Raw genomic sequence first — 6,079 nt, forward strand, 5'->3', positions numbered from 1 at the left:
CTCCAGAAAACACACATTAGTCCCTGGTCACTAGCAAACTCTTCAACACTTTTTGGGATATCTACTGTAACTATAATCACCAACATCTAAATCTTGATAGTGTCTACATTATAGTACCAAATGTTTTATATTTTTTTCCAATTGTAATAGTACTCAACAAAATTTAATTACTAGAGGAAATCATTAAACAGAAAGCCCCCAGTAACTTCCCCACCCTGTCGATTTCCTGGAAAATCCCTCTCAACAATTTGAGGTCTAATCCCCTCCCTAACATGTTCTTATTTTTTTTTTATTAATTTATTTTTTTTTTTAATTTTTGGCTGTGTTGGGTCTTCGTTTCTGTGCGAGGGCTTTCTCTAGTTGTGGCAAGCGGGGGCCACTCTTCATCGCGGTGCACGGGCCTCTCACTATCGCGGCCTCTCTTGTTGCGGAGCACAGGCTCCAGACGCGCAGGCTCAGTAGTTGTGGCTCACGGGCCTAGTTGCTCCGCGGCATGTGGGATCTTTCCAGACCAGGGCTCGAACCCGTGTCCCCTGCATTGGCAGGCAGATTCTCAACCACTGTGCCACCAGGGAAGACCCTGTTCTTATTTATTTTTATACCCCCCAAAATGTGTGTTTTCAAGAGGAATGTGGTATCATGTGTACTAATTTATAATCTGCTTCACCAACCTCTTCCACACCGAGATGTTTCCATGTGTTTCAGAAGAGCACTACGTTTTAAAACTCATTTTGGAGGAAGAAAGAAAACCTCATTTTGTAGAGTGTTTGCCTTCAAAAATATCTAATGTAACTCCAAATATCTACCAAATGTCTGCACCCTACAAGCATTCAGTATGAAGTCAGAGGGAATAACGGCTCTCTGCCTCTCTTTCCATATCCCTTCTTTTCAGTCCTCACTCTTTTCTTCTTCACTTCTAACCCAGCATCTCGACTTTTTTTCTAAGTACATGTTACATGACATTTCTTATTTTAAAAGTTCGATTTGTTGCAAGAGATTATCCTTTCCATCACAGCAAGAGTAAATGATTTACTGTGAGCCACTTTCGTTCCATTTAAATGTTCCTTTGAAAAAATGAAGAATTTGGATGCACAAAACATGCTTGTATTCAGATGATATGAAAATTTGTATAAGGATATCTATCTTGTCTCAAGTCTTCTTTCTGTTTCTCTCTCTTTCTCTTCTTTCTTTTTCTCACTGTGGTAACCAGGGCATAAGGGCAGCTGGAACATGTGGCTTTTTATTTGATCAAGGGTAATGATCAACCAAGCCCAGAGGAAGGCAGGTCAGCTTTCCTAGTTCACCTGCGACATAGAATCTTTTTACGTGCTCTCCAATTGTGAGTCCATCTGTGCCATCATTAAGAAGGAAAAACCTACAGAAATAAAGGGGCTGAATGTAACAGGAACTGGATATTTAAAGTTGATTTGAATATGCATCTGCAGGGACTGACGCTCTATGAATCGAAGTGTGTCCTTTACTCATTTCTGTGAAGCAAAAGAGCCATAGATTGGTTGCTTTTGTTGTTGGCTTGCTTATCTTACTTATAATTTTCTTCTCTTACATCATCATTTTTGTCTTTGCATGTATCTTTTTTCTTTTTTGGATTTTAAGCAGAGGACAACAGTCTCAGGACTACATAAAGAAACAACAAAATATTTATATGTTCTCTGCAATATATGTTTGCTAATCATAGCTCCCAGAACAAATGATGTTCATTTGTGAAGAATGATAAAGGGGAGAAATTCATTCCAGGGCTCCTTAGGTAGTTGCTATTCTAGTACACTTCTTCCAGCACTTGAGGAAAATTTATACAGTATCTTGTAATTTCTATGGATTCTGACTGTTTTTCAGATACAAGCTATTCAAAGGTGTTGATACATCAGATTTCCCAAGTTTCTGCTGGAAAAACTTATTAAACACTGTGGGATTCCAGGCCATTCTGATGCTACGAGCACCTTTCTTGCCCATATCTGATTCCTTATGCTGTTTCTGGAGCTCAGGACTGAGATGTTAATTATTGGTAGTGTTCTCTGTAAAGACAAGCACAAGAAAATAAAATGAGGTAAGGTACACCTGCCGGTGGTTGCTGGCCCTGGAAGCCTTGTGTTACCACACCTCAGGATAATAATACCTGGAGCTTAACAATAAATGTTGGTTGACACATTGACTGATTACTTCAATAGAAGCTTCTAGAACTGCTGTTGGAAAGTAGTGATAATTGGCTATGGGGTAAAGGGAGTGGATTAAAAAAATTGTCGTATCAGCTATGAACTTCAGAAGAAAAAGATGGGAAAAGAGAAATAGGAGATGGACATTGATAAAAGGTGAGATTATTAGGAATGAGGAGAAGATAAAGGAAACTAAGGAAGTCACATGACATTCTCACAGGCTGTTTTGATGTTGCTATTTTCACATTATGACCATTTTAAATTTTATATACATTAAAAAGACAAAGAGTTAAAATTTCAGCTTGTAAGAACTACCACATAATAAGCATAGCAGGACATCTTCACCACATGTCTAACCCTCTGTCCTCCAGGTCACACGTGGAGGTGGAGGAGTGAGTCTGAGAGATGGGCCGAGGGTCAGGAATGGAGTAAGAATGCCTACTGTGCATTTTCCTAGGAAATTAAAAAGCCAAAAGTTTAATATCTGCCTTTAGACTAGCTTGAACGTGTCTATGGCTTGTTATTGCTATATCAGAACTTCACCTAAGGGTCAGGAGAACAATATATCTTTGTGTGTTCTCTTTATATGTGTGTGTAATGCAGTGGCTTACAAAGTACTCTAGTTCAATTCAGCCAGTCAGGAAGTCCAGGAGATGTGCTCATTCACTTAGATTTTGTGGAAATCTCTACCTTATCATGAAGATTTTGTGGCTGTGTTGCTTTAATAACTGAGCTTGTCTTTTGGACGAGGAAAACCCAATCATGAGGTCACTTTATTGCTGGTGTGGCAATAAAGAAAGAAGTACACAACCAAATAGAGAATTCTTTCTGTTTGGATTCTGCTTTCAGCCACCAATCACCAGGTTCATTTCATTTTTCTTCTGTTGGGATTTTGCTTGAGAACTTGGAAGAGCAAGGCTCACAAATGAATGGGTCGGTTGCAGATCCTGCCAAAGTAGTATGTGAATAGATAATAGCATCATGGTAGGTTAGTGAGAAAATAAAAACAGTAATAATCAGTGCATCCCACTAATGCACCCAAGGCTGGATCAGGACACCCCATCCAGTATGTCACTGCATCTGTTGTCTCCATCACTTCTATACCTTCAATGTCTTCCTCTCTGTTGTTTCTCTGTAGTCTGTAAGTATGCTTAAATGTTTCCAAGTCAAAAAGAAGAAAAACAAATAGCCCTCTTTCAATCCTGTAGGAAATGTTTTTAAGGGTGTTCCACACTCATTGTCTTCCTTTTCTCCCTTCCTATTTATAACTCAATCCAAACCCATACAAGCTGGCTTTCGCTCAGAACCCTCCACTCAAACAGCCCTTGCAAAGCCCACCAATTTCCATATTGCCAAACTCAATAGATATTTTTCAAACCTTTTCTTAATGGAGTGTTTATGCTGTGTTTGCCACTATTGATCATTATATAGTCTTGAAACTCTCCACTTCCTTGACTTTCCCCTTTCTCTGCTCTCAGCTTTGACCATCAGTCTCCTTCATGGATTCCTTCTCTGTGTCTCCTCTTTAAACACAGGATTTTCTCTGGGATCTTCTTTTGGTCCACTGCTCTGTTTAGTCTATAAATTCTCCCTGAGCAATAATTTTGACACTTAAGAGTTTTAACTAACACCTTATCTTAAGACCATCAAGGACATATTTCCAGCCTTTATAGTTCCCCTGAATTTTAGACCAGAAATAGGCCAATCTAGGCATACTCCAAAAGCACCTCAAAATTAATGTGCATATAATGATTATGTTTCTTGTCAGCCTTCAACTTTATATCCCTCACAGAAACACTACAATCCCTTCTATATTTCTTAATTGGTTAATGATATCACCACATACCAAGTCTCCTGGATCAGCCCTTTTCTCTCCCATCACTCTTACCACCACCATCTTCCACATCCAATTAATCAAGCCTTATCTTTTCTTGTTTTTAACCTATTGAATTCATGACAAGAGTTCAGGCCTTAGCTATTTTTTTTAACCTAGAATATTAGTAGTATCTCCCTCACTGATTATACAGATTGTAGTAACCGAAGGAATGCCATGCACAGCTTTTATGTGACACACGAGGCTTCCTCCCATGAGTTACCTGTACTCTAGCAGACCCATGAACACATAGACCTGCCTCAAAAGACCCAGTCCAAGCAAAAGTATTATATATATATATAATATTAATATAATATATATATATAATATATATATATATAATAAAAGTACAATAATATAATTTAGAAAAGTCCTTGATTGTTGGACATTGTTGTTTGCACTGACCTTGGGTGGAAAACTGGATTTATTTCTTCACAGGGATGTGCAGAAGATGTGTCGGAATCATTCCTTTTCTATAACGGAATGTGCGATAGATCTATCCATGAAAGCAGAAGGCAGATGAGTTGCTAGGCTATTGAGAGGTGTGTTTGCATGGATAAATAATTTCAAGGGAGGAAGCCATGTGTTTATAACCTCATCAATATTAACTGAACTTGAAAGAGTGAATTGTGATGCTGACATTGACAGGGAATCAAATCATGACCCCACAGTGCCTGAATTTCACTAAGCGCGGCTGCTTAATGGCATTTAGCCTCACTTCAGTTCTACTTGCTTGTGTTCCCCATGGTGCATTGTGTTCATGTCTCTTGCCTAGACTATTGTCATATCCTCATGGATATATGAACATGATGTTTGTGTTTCAGAGGTCTTCTTTGGCAATTAGGAAAACAAGACTATTTTGTGATTGTCTATCTTAAAGGAATCATAAAGCAGTTTCTTCTAACGTTCAGCATGAATGTTAATGTAATATGTTAAAAAATAGTTAAAGACAATTTAGGTGGTACAAACAAATTTTATTTAACACCCCATGAAATGGACAGTCTCCATGCTAAGAACTGCAAAATGAGAAGGCAGGAAGCTTTTACAGGATAAAGAATAAGGAACAAAGAAGTATGTCTAGAGCTAAGAGCTGACTTGGTGTTTTAGGATTGGCTGACTGGTTATACTGCATTTCTGGTCAAGCAGAGTATTTACAGGGACACTAAAGTTTTCTAAATTTCAGTTTGCTGACATGGCACCCTGGGCAGAAGTGGCTCCATCTTGGGCCTAGAAATTTATTTCAATAAATATATTACATAGGGTTGTTGTGAGGGTTAAAAGAACTCATCCAGTGTCTGTATTATTAATGTTTTGGAAATAATTTCATTTAAGAATATTTAAACAGTTTAGTCATTTCCTAGGAGTCTGATTTTGAGCACTTTTAGTGTGACATTCATTTTCCTCACCTCCAAAGTAGGCAGGTAAAAATCGTTGTGGGGATATAGTCATAGTCTAGGCATGCCAAGTCCCAGACATGCTAAGAGCTGGCCAGGATGCTACAGTGGTTTTGTGTCCTGGATATCAGACATGCTGAAAGTAGCTGGGAAATTTAGTCTGTCAACTGGATGATTCCTTATGCTAGAAAAAAGATCAAATGTATATGTTTACATGTTGGGGTTCGATGAAAACAATGCTGAATTAGAAAACATTCTAGACCATACTATTTCCAGTGAACCAGGAAATCATTATCTTTTTCTTTTTTTTAAGTTTAGCAGCCTCTTAAACATTCAATACTAGGGAATTGGTTAAGTAAGTTATAGCATGTCCATATGAAGAAATTCTACACAGCTACCAAAAATCTTCTGTCAAAGAAAATGAAATAACATAGAAAACATGTTCATCGTATAATAGTAAGTGCAAACCAGTATGCACAGAGAGATGCCTTTAAATCATGTATGCATATAGGCATGTGCATGTGTGAAAAATTGTGTTTATAGATTTTATTTATAAGAGGCAGGATAATGTGTAGATCCCCCTGCCCTTATTTTACATTTCTGAGCATCTTTTGCTTTGGTAATTAAGAAAAATATTTAAA

This window comes from Eschrichtius robustus, chromosome 9 (genome assembly GCF_028021215.1).
Source record: "Eschrichtius robustus isolate mEscRob2 chromosome 9, mEscRob2.pri, whole genome shotgun sequence".
NCBI classification, from domain to species: domain Eukaryota; kingdom Metazoa; phylum Chordata; class Mammalia; order Artiodactyla; family Eschrichtiidae; genus Eschrichtius; species Eschrichtius robustus.